The sequence below is a fragment of the Delphinus delphis genome, chromosome 14 (genome assembly GCF_949987515.2).
Source record: "Delphinus delphis chromosome 14, mDelDel1.2, whole genome shotgun sequence".
Taxonomy (NCBI): domain Eukaryota; kingdom Metazoa; phylum Chordata; class Mammalia; order Artiodactyla; family Delphinidae; genus Delphinus; species Delphinus delphis.
The window spans coordinates 58,897,000-58,912,498 of record NC_082696.1 but is presented as its reverse complement, the minus strand read 5'-3'; the positions used below and the strand labels follow the sequence as shown (position 1 = coordinate 58,912,498).

The 15,499-nt window shown below is 36.0% G+C and overlaps 1 long non-coding RNA gene across 1 annotated transcript in view; it reads left to right on the top strand.

Moving 5' to 3' along the window:
- The window catches only part of LOC132437344 (uncharacterized), a 219,250-nt gene extending 204,385 nt beyond the window's left edge, over positions 1–14,865 (top strand). Inside the window, exons 4-5 of the long non-coding RNA XR_009522007.1 lie at positions 10,970–11,073; positions 14,766–14,865. This is a non-coding gene — a long non-coding RNA (uncharacterized lncRNA). The remainder of the gene's footprint in view (positions 1–10,969; positions 11,074–14,765) is intronic.
- The last annotated feature ends 634 nt before the right edge of the window (positions 14,866–15,499 follow it).

Here is a 15,499-nt window from a genome sequence, read left to right as displayed (position 1 = left end):
GTAGCTGGTACCTTCCCCAGCAACCTGGCATCTAATCCTTTAGGAGTGTGACATAGGCAGATCCCATTAGACATTCTTGTCCATGACTCTGAGACTTCGGGAGTGAGTAATTGGTGAATTTAAGTGACTGTGTAAAACAGAGGTATGGTCATGTGTCCAGGGGTAATAATGCCAGTAGCTACAAATTAATCAGACTCTTCTTGTGAGGAATTTTGGCTGTGCTGTACATATCTTGGGGTCTGTGGATGAGTGTCCGAGAGCTATGAACCAAACAAAACCATAGGCCACATATATTCTCTGCATACATGCATTTTTCTTTAAGAGGAATCCCTGGATTTCCTCAGATAGGCAAAGGATTTCATGACCCAGGATGGGCCAAGAGCCTTTGAGTAGGTCAGCATTACTGAGATGCCCTATTCATTTCTGAGTTCCACCTATTCCTTAGAGGATATCTCTACAAGACATTAATGCTTAACAGGCTGAGGTTTGAATGAATTGTCATTGATCTATTGTTTTAGTCAACTAACGAGTCAAATGGATGAATTCATTTGTTCAATTACTTAAAAAAAAAAAATGTGTTGCCACCTTCAATCTGCGGGCATGGTTTGGCAGAGGGCATACATGCAGAGGAGGCCTCAAGGACTTTCCAGGTCAGGGATACACACAGATGCATGAAGCCATTGCAGTCTTTTCCTCCTGGCAAAATGGCAAGCTAGATGTCCTGAAAATTTCCCACTACAAAACATCTAAATACTCCAGTTAAAATACATATAGCATCCTCTTGTGATGAATGACGTCACAAGATAGTAATAGAAATCCTCCAGGTCCAGAATGTAGGTGAGTTCTGTAGCCACCAGCAAACTATAGTCCTGGGTGGCCCCAAGCTTTGGCTTTAAAAGGCATGTGCAGAAGAAGAGAGACTTCTGTGGTCAATGGAAATCCAACACTGGGTTAACTCTGGGCTTTCCTGCAGTTATAAATATTGGATTCCTGGTGCTGCAAAAGTCGCCTTTCGACTGATATGTTTGGAGTTAAACAAGCCATTCAAACTCTTTATATCTCAAGTCCCCCACTAATAAAATTTTAATAACAATACTTTCATTACCTTTGCAGATATATAAAAATATTAATATATGTTACATCATTATATCTATATATGGACAGAATTCTTGCATCAGACTACCTAGTAGGCTCCAGATGGACTACCTTGGTATCAAGTCCTCATTCCAGGTCTGAACAACAGATCATCCATTTTATGCTTAAGGGATCACCTGGGCCTCTTTCCCCTGCAGGAGCTACAGGTAGGAATGCCTTAGAAGGAAGTGTAGAAGGAATTCTGAGGCTTTGTCTGTCCAACTAAGATGAATAAAGGGATAATTCCTAAAAAGAAATCTTTTCTCCATTATAAACGGGAGTGCAAGGAATAATTATTTCTTTTTATCTAAAAGAGTAACTTAAGCTCAATACTGTAATTCTTGAATTACAGTTTTCAAAGTCTAGTAAAAACAATAGAAAGAAAACACTTTTTATGCAATAGAGGATGCGTTACATGGCTTGATGTGTATTTTAATATGTTATATTAAAAATATGACTTAGAAAACGAACCCCAATAGGCTGGGAAATGTGTGATGCGTCAGTCACTCATCCACATGAAAGCATGTGGATGTTAAGCAAAAGATAAAATATGTGACCATAGACTGAGTGGTGAGACTACCTAAGATTTGTATGTATTCTCTTTTGGGAAAGAGATAAAGGGAAATGACGAGAGTCTGTATAACATATTAACTTGATTTAAGACTAATAATTAGAAAGGGTAGCTGAATCATAGATTACAGTTAGAAATATCACAAAATTTGGATGGTTTGCAAGCACTAGCTATGAAAATATATTTATGAACGTAGAGAGGTTACAGCTCTGAGTAGGCAATATCAAAATAAGATTAGGCTTTGAAAAATGTAAAGTAATGCATCTTGGATGAAAATTCACAGATAATCAGGGAAATGAAGCTACTGTACTTGGAAAGTAGTAATATTGAATGAAACCTGGGAGTGATAGTTACAGAAAATTAGTATGAGATTGCACGGGATGATATAGTGGTTTATAAAAACTGCTTGGGTAGCACATGCAGAGATAACACATCGTGAGTCAGAAAAGTGTGTCCATTTATGAAAACCTCAGCAGCAGAAGGGATGTCATCGTTCTGGAGGGAATTCAGAGAGAGCTACAAAAATGATTGAGAGGCTGGAAGGGCTGATGTGAGGTGAGATTAAAAAGAACTAAATATGTATGGCTTATCCAAATAGAGACTGTATCACACAAAATGGAAGGTGCTCCCATGCTGAGGAAAGGGAGGAAAGTTTTCAAGGAAGTTTAAGCAAAGCTTATTGGGAACATTCTGAGGAAAACTAAAAATGAAAAGTTAAGGTGAAATAAAGGCTCCCTTGTGGGTTAAGTAGAGAAAATAAGTATAGCTTTCTGGTTCTCTAGCCCTATTTTCCTATTTGAAAATAATGCTGTAATCTCCTAGTCCTTCAGTTTCCACATTTTTAAAATCAGAAGTAATGATCCCTCTTTGGCAAACTTAAGAGTTTTGGCTGGTAAGATCAATTCTAGCCATATTCATTAAAATATTATTTAAAAAAATATTGAATACAATCCTTAGCATCTAGTATAACAGGATACAGATTTTTTTTTCAGTAATCGAGGCTTACTGAATAAAGTTAATCTAATAAAGTTAATCTAACGTACAGTATACTTAATTTACTTATTATTACTTTGATTATTACTTAATAAATGTATTGAGTTAAACATAGGCGTGCGATAAGAAAACTTGAATTTATTATGGTTTCTGACATCAGTTTACAGCCTCACGGATAAGTAAACATGTATTCAAGTACATGGGAAAACTATGGTAATAGTTACAATAGAGGTTCAAAAAAGAGCAATTGAGATTCCAAAGAATCAAAAGGAGAATGTTTTGAGGTTGAGAAGAAGGAGGTGGCATTTGAACTGAGCTTTGAAGTGTAGGAGGAATTCAACAAGGAGGGATTGGAGGGGATTCAGGATTGAAGAGCCTATGACGGAAACCTGAGGGAGAATACAAAACTCATGGCAAAAGCCATGAGTGTCCGGGTGTGGCTGAAACAAGAGACCTGGAAAAGTATGGCCTAACACAAATCTGGACAGGTGTGCTCTCACTCACTGGAGAAGGACCACGGCTGGGACTCTGATGGGAGTTGAGACCATATATAGACCTAAGGTTTTCAAACAGTTTTTAGGCTTTCATCAAATAAAATCTCTAACAGAAGCCTCATCTATGGAACAGATAAAAGCAATGCTTCTCTGTTTGAAGTAGGTTTGAGGTCTAGACTCCTACCCTCCTGCATCCCTTGGATCTTCCTTCCTCCCCACTCCCAGAAGGCCTCTCAAAAGACCCCTAGAAACTGTGGAGCAGCTTGAAAAATACAACTATTAGCAAAAGGAACAAACGAGGAATTTTTGAACAAGACAATGAAATGACCGGTATAGACCTTTAAACAAGTAACTGGGAAAAATGGAGAGGGTAGGTTGAATGAGGGGTAGGGACTGTATGAGTCTGAATCTAGGTGGTAACTAAAGAATAGAAAAGATGTGGCTTTGATATTATAAAATCAAACAGCAACTCTTCTTGATTTACAAAAAAAGACTAGTTGTAAGAAGCAGAATAGATAGTAACTCAGATTTTCAGAATGGATGACTGAGAACTTACAATGTCACTAACTGAAAGAGTGTGTGCATTTTTATTTAAAACATGATTTTGGTTTAAGTTTTGAATCTACTGTAGTCTCCCTTAGCATCTCTATTGTATACCAAGCCAACATACAATAATAAACTGTACTGGTTTAGAAGTTATAGACTGATGCAGTTCCTTTTTGTTGAATCTTGAATTACAGAATTCTGTCACCTGCACCAGAGGCGGAAGATGTATATAACAAGAATGGGATATCACTTTTTTAAGTGTATTCATTCATTCCTTCATTTGCTTGTTATGTATCATTCACTGATCATTTAAAGGATATCGCATACTACAGTAGATGCTAGGGTAATTGAAGTTTTAATTATTTACTTATATTTTGGATAGATTATGAACCTCTAAACTCCTCTTCCAAATAATCTTTAAGAATAATCCTTTCATGTTAATATTTTTACATAAATACAATATTTTTTCTGAACATTTCCTTATTTTTATACTTTAAATATAAAACAGTGACACATATTCACATGAGTATGAAAATTCTATTCCTAAATCAAGGCATTTGGATATGCGTTATTAAATGTACATATATTGGGAAATATTCCAATTAAAAGTTGAAATTCTCATTTATATTTGCTTTTAATGGGACTCTAGATTTTTAAATTTCATTCATCTTTATCAAGCCAAAAGCTAGGTTGGCTAATTCTATTTTGTATCAGACAAGCAATACTCAAGTTTATTTTGGGCTAATCTGAAATTTATAATTATTTAAGAGAAATCTATATCCTAAAAGAAACAGTAATGTGATCAGGGTGTTCATTTCACCTATAAATCTCAGCGCCATGATGTAGTCACTTCTTATTTTGTATGGCTAGAATAATTCGCAACAATATTGAAGGCTGAAATAAGTTTTAAAAAGAAATAACTACTATTAACATCTTCTAGACTATCTAATTAGAGAGGAGTTAAAAGTAAAGCGACAGCATTAGGTATATAACTTCTAATACATGTAAATGTGCAGAGCTATACATTTTTCATCTTATCTCATTTAATCCTCAAAACCTACATGGCAAGTAAAATCACCCATTTTATAAATGAAGAAATTGGAGTTAAGAAGATTTAACTTGCCCAAGGACACACATCTAGTAATTAATAGAGCAAGGTTTATAAATTTCCAAGTCCAAGTACCTTTCACTAAAAATGCACCCTACCAGTAAATAATAAAGAATTCATTAATAAGCATTTAATATCATTGTCATTGGAGAAGGGGATAGGAATTGATACTTTATCACAAAAGTATCACAATTATCTTTCCTATCATATCTCTGCAATTGTCATTTACTACTACAATAGTATAGTCATACATAAATTTGACTTGATGTTTTCCTGCCCATTTTTTAAAGAGTTATCTCTGGGCTAATAGCCTTTTAGAAGAAAATCTTTCAATTTGGATTTCCTGTAGATGAGCATTTGCCAGAAATATTGATCATCTTAGTCGTAATGTCTCAAAATTACCATATAAACTAATCAATATCTTCATCTCAATATTATACAAACTAATTAATAGTTTGAGAATACACATGTTCAAAGAATGTCAAATTCATTATAGATATTTGAGGGATTGGTCTGTAAACTATTTAGAAGTATTTACTCAGAAATGCACATCAAACTAGATCAAGGTGTGGATAAATAGGTTCTTAGAGAAGGTAATTGGAGGACTGGTACATTGACATTTACTGCCTAGAAAGCAGTTAATTATTCTTGTTTTTCTAAAGATGTTTTGCCAAGTAACTAGACCAAATAAAACAACAAAATACAGGCAGTCCCCAACTTACAATGGTTCAATTTAGGATTTTTTTACTTGCCAATGGTGCAAAAGTGATACCCTTTCACTAGAAACCATACATCAAATTCTGAATTTTGATCTTTTCCCAGGCTGGTGATACGCAATGCAAATTCTCGTGGTGCTGAGCGGTAGCAGGAGCTGCAGCTCAGGTCAGCCATGTGATCATGAGGGTACACAACTGATACACTGACAACCATCTGTGCCCATACATCTTTCCTGTTTTTCACTTAAGTATTCAGTAAATTACATGAGATATTCAACACTTTATTGTAAAAAAAAAGGCTTCATGTAGAGATGATTTTGCCCAGCTGTAGGCTAATATAAGTGTTCTGAGTATGTTTAAGTAAGGTAGGCCAGGCTAAGCTATGGTGTTTGGTAAGTTAGGTGTATTACACGCATTTTCATTTTACAATATTTTTTACTTATGATGAGTTTTGGGGGACATAACCGCATCATAAGTTGAGGAATATCTGTAGACTTTCCTCTTTGTAGAAATTGCCAGGAGTGCTTAAGTTCCGCCCCATGGGTCAAGATCTTAGCTCTGTGACTTCTTATCTACATGTCCTTGGTACGTTATTTAGTCTCTGTGTGTCTCAGTTTCTTCACATATAAGTAAAGATAACGTTATTGTCTAATTCCTAGAGTCATTTTGAGTATTAAACTAAAAGAGTTAATCCATATGAGTATGCAGTCCATATGGGTGGAAGTAGAAGAAATTAAGTATAGCTAGAGGGGAGAGAGTAATGAGTAGGGTGACACGGAAGCAGCTGGGCAGGAGCAGGGCCAGGCCATGTGCTCTGGAGGCCTAAATTCTTATCCCAAAGACCCGGAGAAAACCTCGAATCGTTTCAGGCAGGGACATAACATGATCAGCTCTATCATACAGGACTAATGTTGAAGCTCAGCAAAGAAGTTATGATGATGATTATTAAACTTGTTTTTTCTCTCTGGAACATATCAGGGTATCTGTTTAGCCATTTGGCATTTTGAAGTGGAATCTGGATCAGGTTCTGGTAGAGAAGCTCTGTTTCATACCTCTTAAAATAGAAAGACTCATCATTGTGTAGTATAAGGAAAAGAGAATAATTAAGAGAAAGGATAATAATGTATCTGAAGAAAAGACAAGTTAAAGCAGGAGGCTAATAGAAAAGGTAGTGTTAACTCGAGCCATCTTATCTAGAAACATATGTATGTCTATGTGGTATTCTTTTATAAAAATGATGCCACATAATGCATCATTGTCAATGAGTAGGGAAAGAAAGAAAGGACAAAATTAAAGAATGGAAACATATATTTCTTATAAACATATATGCATACAGGAATAATAGATAATAGCATCTTTATCATGTTTTAGCGTATGAATCTAGTATTTGCATATCCATGGATTAAAATATATAATTAATAAAAGTTTGAAGTTTTATTAAAACTTTTAAAAGCATATGGCCTGAAACAAATTAATAAGTTTTTTCATATTTTAAATATATATCACTGTAGATGTGACTATATAATGCAACAGATAAACAGAAAAGAGTGTAATAAGGATATTAGAAGTAAATTGAATTGGGATAATTTTGCTCAAAAAAATAGGTATTTGGGGGCTTCCCTGGTGGCGCAGTGGTTGACAGTCCACCTGCCTATGCAGGGGACGCGGGCTCGTGCCCTGGTCAGGGAAGATCCCACATGCCGCGGAGCGGCTGGGCCCGTGAGCCATGGCCGCTGAGCCTGCACGTCCGGAGACTGTGCTCCGCAACGGGAGAGGCCACAACAGTGAGAGACCCGCGTACCACAAAAAAAAAAAAAAAAAAAAAGAAAAAGGTATTTGGGTTTCCAGAGGAAGAAAGTGTTTCTGGTCAGCTAGATATCAGCCAAATCCATAACGAGCCAAGCACAGCTCCAATCTATCATCTGGAGTGCACTAGTGCGGAGCCCTAGCCTAGCCAAAAGTTGAGTATAAAATGTACTCCTGATTCCTCTCCAACATTTTGCCCTCTGCTTTGGCTAATGTTCATTTAGGTTAGATTGTCACTTTTTTTTTAAAGAAGAAAACATACTTCAATATAAAAATATTCTAGAGTAAGTTCTTTAAGAAATGCAAATGCTTCTAAAGTTCAAATTATACAGTTGGTTATGATTCTAGGTAACATATTTCAAAATATCATGTTATCTAATTATCTGAGTTTATCCAAGAAAGGTCTTTTTCTCTCCCTCTCTCTTTCTTCCTCCCTTTCTCCCTCCCTTCCTCCCTCCCTCCCTTCCTTCTCTCCCTCCCTTCCCTCCTTCCTTCTTTCATCCCTTTCTTCCTTTCTCCCTTCCTTCCTTCTTTCCTTCCTCCCTCTCTTTCTTTCCCTCCCTCCCTCCCTTTCTTTCTTTTTCTTTCTTTCTTCCCTCTTTCTCTTCCCCTCGTCCCCTTCCTGCTTCCCTGCTTCCCTTCCTCCCTTTCTTTCTTTTTCTTCCTGTCTCTTTTTTTCTTTCCTTGGCTAAACTAACCAGGTGGTTGTTGGTTTCTTCCTGTTCATAGACCACAGTCTAACAGAACGTGCATTCTGATAAATAAATAAAAGCTAATTTATCATTGAGGGGTTTTTTGGTTTACATTTTTTACAGCCAGTTCTAGTCACTACATTGCTTTGTCTTATGTTATCAGTTTAGAAAGCACAGGAGACCAACCTTAAACCACTATTTTTGTCTAATACTATATATATAATCTAGGTCTTCAGACTCAACTAATTATTATATTAAGGAAACTGATCATGGGAGATGACTCCATAAAACATTATAGAATTGGATATTTCCCTAACAGAAGCACCTAATGTTTCTGCAGAAGGCATATCATGATTGCATGGTACTTCACAGATCATAGCAGTCCTAGAGTTTTTATATGATTTTATCGCATTCATTTCTTCTATATTAATTTGCTCACAAAACTATTGCATGCTAGCTATATATAAAATCAAAGATGTCCCAGATCTTAAAGAATTTATAGTCTTGTCACTTACTTGTTCCATAGACTATAAAATCTGCCTCTTATTATCTCAACCTGAGGCTTAAACATTTTAATGAGTTAAATCAACAGTGTGGGAGTGCTGGGTAAAGTATTCTGAATCCATGATCTGAGTTGCTGACATAGTCTCTGTTCATCGACCCTTCCTAGTAAGGCCCATAATGTGCTGACAGTAGCTTGGTTTCTGGAGTCAGGTGAATCTGAGTTAGGATCCCAACTCTGTCTTTTAATACCTATATGAATGTGAGCAAATTGCTTAACTTCTCTGTGAGCCCATTTGTGATAGGGATTGGTCAGGCCCACCTTACAAGGTTGTGAGGAAAGTTACCTGAGAAGGTGCAGGTGAAACACAAAGGGCTGAGACTAGTGTGAGGTGACTGAGGCACTCACTGTGGGTACAAAAATTTTAGGAGAGAGTGGCACCAATAAATAAATAATATTTTAATTCAATATTTTAAAAATTCAAAGTGGGAAATTATGATTCATAGGCCAGCTGCCTGTTTTTGAAAAAAAAAAGATTTTATCAGAAACACAGTTGGGGCTTGGGTGAGGAAGTGAGTCAGGGTCATACAAGGGCAGGTTTAAATCCTGATTTTATTTAAAATGTTGATATTTTATTCATCCTTGTAGTAGGCAGAATCTCAAATAGCTGCCCCAAAATGTCCTTCCCGGTCCCCAGTATGTGTAAACATGATGGGCTGTCATTCTCATGATTATGTTATGATATGTTGTGCTATGTTGTTATGTAATTTTATGTCCTGCTATGTTATGTTATGTTGTATGTCACAGGTGGCTTTAAGATAGGAAAATTATCTGGGTGGGCTTGATCTAATCACATGAGCCTTTAATCACAGAGAGCTTTCTCTGGCTGATGGTGAAAAAGAAAGGCAGAAGGCAGGGAGATTCTAAGTGTGGGAAGGATTCAACCTACCAGCACTGCATTTGAAGGCGGGAGCCACAAGCAAGTACTGGGGAGCAGCTACAAGGAATGAGCATAATCAATAGGTTGAGGCAACAAGGAAATGGAGACCTCAGTTTTACAACCACAGAGAATTGAGTTCTGCTATTAACAGAAAGGAGCTTGGACGAGAACCATGAGCTGCAATTTGATTTCAGCCTTGTGAGGTCCTAAGTAGACCCAACCATGCCTGTGATGGGCTTCTGACCCACAGAAATTGAAATAATAAATGGTTATTGTTTTAAGCCATTAAATTTGCAGTAATTTGTATGCAACAATAGATTAATACAATTATGAATATCTTGCATTAATTTCTATTTTAAAATATATCATATTAAATTATCACTTATCTTGGTTATTGAGCTTTTTTGGTACCCTGTTAATTTTTGTACTTGAGTAGATTGTCTCATTTACCTACTCTACCCCTGATCTTTCAATGTTTGACTTCAAGTAGGTATACAATGCATGTTGTTATCTCTGTTAGTTCACAGTGTCCTCCAACCTAATCTTATTGATAAGGAATCTCCTTAATCTTCCCTATTCTTTCAAAGTTCCTCTTCTCCATCTGCCCTCCCCACCAATGGCCAGTATCTATACCTCCATACCCACATCAGAGCCACCTAGTCTTGGGACTAGCCAGATGAGTAGCTATTAAAGCAGTATCTTAAGGATATCATCAGATATCATGCCATGTAACTATTGGGTTGGCCAAAATGTTCGTTTGGGTTTTTCCGTAAGATGGAAAAAACCCAAACCAACTTTTTGGCCAACACAGTATCTTCTTTAAAAGTCGCCTTCCTCTCAAACAATTCAAAAGTATTTTCCTCCTGCATCCTTGGACATGTTTTTCATCATTTGGAATGGCACTTTGCATTCATATGAATACTAAAATTTACCCCCACTGATTTCACCTTTTGCTTGCTTGCTTTTAAAAATATTTTTGCTAAGCTTAGGGGATTTTGAACATGCGTGTTTGAGAAACATGAGTCTGGATATGGGAAGATAAGAACAAAAGTGGAAATGGCTAATAAATGTGCTCTCTGATCCAGATTACATGTGTCTGAGTTGTTAGATTAACTCTCGCTCAGGAGTTCCTACTTTACTACAAAAGGAAGAGAAGGAAAGTAGCCATAAGAATCATTCATAATCACCCACATTAATGACTGTTTTCACTATGATTGAATCATAGATATTTTATGTCTATAGAAAGTGGTCATTTTTACTGTGCTTGTTGATTCATAGTTGCATAACTAATCATGACAACTTTATTAATTGCTTATTATCAAGGGTTTTCTCTTTTATTAGAGAACAAGTGACTTCCTTCCCTTACACTGGTGTGTGTATACTTCTCTGTGTGGTAGAGATTAATGCAGAAAGCTTTGCAGGAGACTGCCTCATTGATTTTGTTGCCTTTATATTTGTCTTCTTTAGATGACTTCCACTAACATAGATGGAGGATGTATAGCCCATTTCAGTGGGACACCCAGGGCCCTGCCTATGGGGGTTGGAGTTCTAGCTTAAATTCAAGCAGCTGAGTAAGTAAGAGGTTAAAGGGATATTTTTAGAGAAATGAATGCATTGTATCATTGATTATATTTAAAGTCCCCATTGTAGCACTTCTTTGATGGAGGTACTTTATAAAGTATTAGTCCTTGTGTTTTGTATACCAATTAAAAAATGAATTGCCAACACTGATGTAATGATGTGTCTTGGAATTTAATTTAATGTTATAAAGAGTTGTACTTAAGTTCTATCTCTGGAATCTATGTGTTTAAATATCCCTATGCTTTATTTTCAAATTCTTCACATCTCACGTTAGCCAACCCACTGCTCTACGGTACAATTCAGAAATGTTTTCAAAACTCCATGTTGTTTTCATCCCATTATTGAGGTTGAAATTTATTCTGAGATTTTTATGTAGAAAATTCTACTCTTAAACCTAAGTTAATCTAGCAGCATCAAAGGTAATGATGAATAAATGAAACCCATCTCAGTTCATGGTACCTCCTTTTAGAGAAAACTCCCCAAAAAAAGTCTTTATTGAAGAAAAGTATCAAATCAGTACCTTAAGAGTCTTCTCTGCTATGATAGTGCATTGAATACCAGAAAGCTGATGGGGTAGTTTTAAAAAATGTCCTGACAGAGTCAAGGTGATGGCCATTTTTAGCTGCCCTGCTATCCATCACCTCTTTCAGCCAAGCATACTCCATCATATGCAACAGCCTCATGAATTTATGCATCAAGCTGTGCAGCCAGTCGTGCCGAGGGCGCTGGTGACAAGTGAAATTGCTGTGCGCCTCATTTAGCTGTTTATTGCGCCTGAGTACGTGTTGCAGCTGTCATCCCACGATGGGATGATAGTGCTCGTTAATAGACAAGACAGGCAAATAATGATGGAGGCCACAGCAAGAGAGGCTCATCTGCCAATGGGCTCTGAGCAATATCACAAACACCCACAAAGTTTTCCATCAAAAGCAGCTCTGTAAGGAAATAGAGAGGGCAGGGCTGTTCTTCATAGGACTAACAATGGAAATTAAACTTTTGAAAAAAGTGTAGCCCAGTGGATTGTGTAACTTAGGGCTGGCATTTGGGGTTCCACACTGTGTTTCCCTTTTAAAAGAATCACAGGATATTGGCCACACTCACCAAGAAGGTTTGCTACCAATATTCAAGTTGACTATATTCCTCCTACACACCATGGAATTAACCTTAACCCACTGAGCAGTCGGCCTTATTCTGCTGTCAACCATGGCTCCAAGAATTTGCGAATGTTATTTTTAAACTGTTTGAAGACTTGTTTCATACATTTAGGATTTGGGATTGCTATCTTTCAATTCTTCTCAGTGATTCAGTGGAAAGTAACTTGGAATAGAAATACTCTATCTTTAGATTTGAATGGAATTTTCTTTTGTATGAAATTGAATTATATTCAAGCATTCATATCTTGGCATATACGAAAGAGGCTCTTAATAAAATCTCTCCCAGATGAAAGTCTGTTAAACAACTGATTTTCATTTCCTTCCTTCCCTGAATGTGTGGTGCTTAATCTTATGGGTATTTTACAGTTGGTGATTAACAAGTGCCTAAGGTATGTGCTTAAATGTGAATCTTTATGATTTTCCCAACAGGTTATTCATTTTATAAGATTATGGAACTTAAAGAGTTAATTAACATGTTTGGTGTAATGAGATGAAACAAATTCTGACAATCCTCTGCAGGCTTTTATATACAATAGTAATACCCAAGAGAACTTGAATTCTATCTGTGCCACCTGGGTATTATTTTGAGTCTCAAATATAGAAACAAATATCAAGGTCCAAATTGTAAACTCAGTACAGAAATATTTATAGAAATTTATAGTTTAATAGAAGAGCTGGGAAAACCCATAAGCATAAAAACTGAAAATCAAACATAAGAATAATCATTAAACACGCACACTATTTGGGAAATGGCTTTCTTAGATATGATAACATGTGGCCATGGTCTTTTTAATGGTATCTATCATACTATGAGGAAGGACTGCCAAGTTTAACAAAGACATTATCATTAATGAGCACGTCAAGAATCATAGAAAGTACTAACCAGGCCTACATAGCCCTTATTGGGATCCCAGAGCTATAACGAAGGAAAAAAACATTTCACCCTTTAGTGTGGCCTCCTCATTTCAAAGATGAGGAAACCAAATCCCAGAGAGGCCAAGTGACCTAGCAAGATCTGTGGTGAGTCACCTGCATCACCTGCAGTGAACTCAGGTCGCTGGTCCCCTAATGTCCTCTAGAGCTGCCTAGTCTGTGACATTCCCCACATCCTTGCTGTGACTGGCAGTGTGGGCTATTTTTTACTATTCATTAACAAATGTATTATTTGTATTTATATGTTACTTTGAAAGAATATTCTGATTTTTTTATCATTTATATATGCTTATTTCTTTAAAAATATAATATAGAGGAGGGGGGAATACAAAGTATCTAACAATAAGGCTAAAATAAGGGCTGTGTCATGAAAGAAAAGAGAGTTATAACCAAAAAGCTCAGACTAAGGAGAATTGCTAGATTTGAATATAAGATTCACCACTGATTTAAAAGGGTTGATTCATTCTTAAATGTGATCCTTGTCTTTGAGCCAAAAATTACTTCAGTGAGAATGGACCTTCAGTTTTATGATGGAAATAAATGAGAAAATACAAGTTAACTTGCAAAGAAAATAGTTTTATGATGCACATTTCAAGAACATACGTATTCGTAAAGTGAGGCCCATCTGTATTAATTATTTAAAGGTCCTTCCTTCTTTAGCACATTCATATCTGTGAATCTTCTGTTATTCAAAATGTAAAACAAAAATCATTAAAAAAAACTCTCCACTGGGTATCTTGATGCAGACATATCTATTGTCTTAGATGTCTTTGCTAAACACTCAGTATACAGGGCAATGTATATTCTACAATAATTAATTTGGATGCACGGTAGACATCATTATCCAGGAGGTACAAAATCACATTTGGATTATACATTGCAGTAATGATTTAGCTCAGAGTCTTAATGTAAAATCCCATGGACCAACATGTAATAAATTTATGTACTTGATTTCCTGTCCCTGTTTTGTGCTTACTATGGAATAATACAGTGGGAGCTGTATTATTCTGTTCCTTTGCTTTTTCAAAAATAAAAACAACAAAAATATTTCTGGGTTTTTTTTGGCATTTACAGAATGGTCAGCACATTTGACTATGTTGACTCCTTTTTCTTAATGAAATGGAAAAGAGATGTGTGTTATACATACACACACACAGTTTTATTAATGTTTCATAAAATGGTTGCTACAATCAAAGGAACTGCTCTGAAAATTAAATTACTGGGCTGACTCTGAAAATCAGCATAATATGCTCTGTTTAATTCAGTCATGCTAAGATGTTAGATTCTCCTTCATTCTCTCAGCTTTCTCTCTCCTTCACCTGGGGGCATCTGCTGATGAGTCTCTTCTAGAGGTTGTTTAATGACTATTTTACAGGAACTGTCAGCTTTCTAAAGCCCAGTGGCATTGGGCGTCACTGTATTACCAGCCTTTTTATACAGTTTGCCTGACTGTAAATCGGAGGTTTAAAAGTACAAGAAAAGCTCCTATTTGATTTAATGACTGACTGATGCAGGTTGATTAATCTTTCTATGCTCAGATGTTTTACACACAAAGGTCATCTATTGTTTGTTTATACTCACTTTTCTGATTTTAGAAACACAAGAAATAAGAAGACCATTTTGAGAAGAGCAGATAGTCACCTTAAGAAAAATCCCTATCATACGCACTCTGGGATTTGGACTCAAATCCTAATTATACAGTAAGTGAAATGAACACAACCTTTACATTAACCTAATGTAAAGCTGCAAAACCGTGATACCTGCTCAATTTGGTTAAAGAAATTGAAGATGGTGGCTTTTTTTTTTAATTTTTTATTTTGGCAGGAGGGGTTATTTGTAACATTTGACAAAGTAGATCTTTTTGAATATCTAAAGAAAAATATTATTTTCCTCCCCAGTCCTTACCCCTTTTTAAAAAACCAAACAAGAATCTTTTTAGCAGTATCTTTATTTTATTTAGGGCATTACTTCTATTCAACATTAGGGGTTCTACTTAATTAATTTTTTAGATTGAAAATGTATCCTTTTTTTCAAATTAGATTAATTCATTATAGTCTTGAATATAATACAAATTCTTGCTTCTTGAATTTTAACATGAGTACTCAGAGCATCCGTCAAATTATTTTTGTCAGTATTAATTTTTGATCAAGGGATAATTTCTTTGATCAAAGAGGAGCCTAAGATCACAAAAAGCAGAACACAGAAGGTAACGCTGAGGAAATATTCAAAAGGTTGTAAATCTACTTTTAAAAGTTAAGACAACGTATCAGAGTTATTCTTCAACCAAGCAAAATATTATCTAACCATTGGTTCCTCCAAACAAATGCAA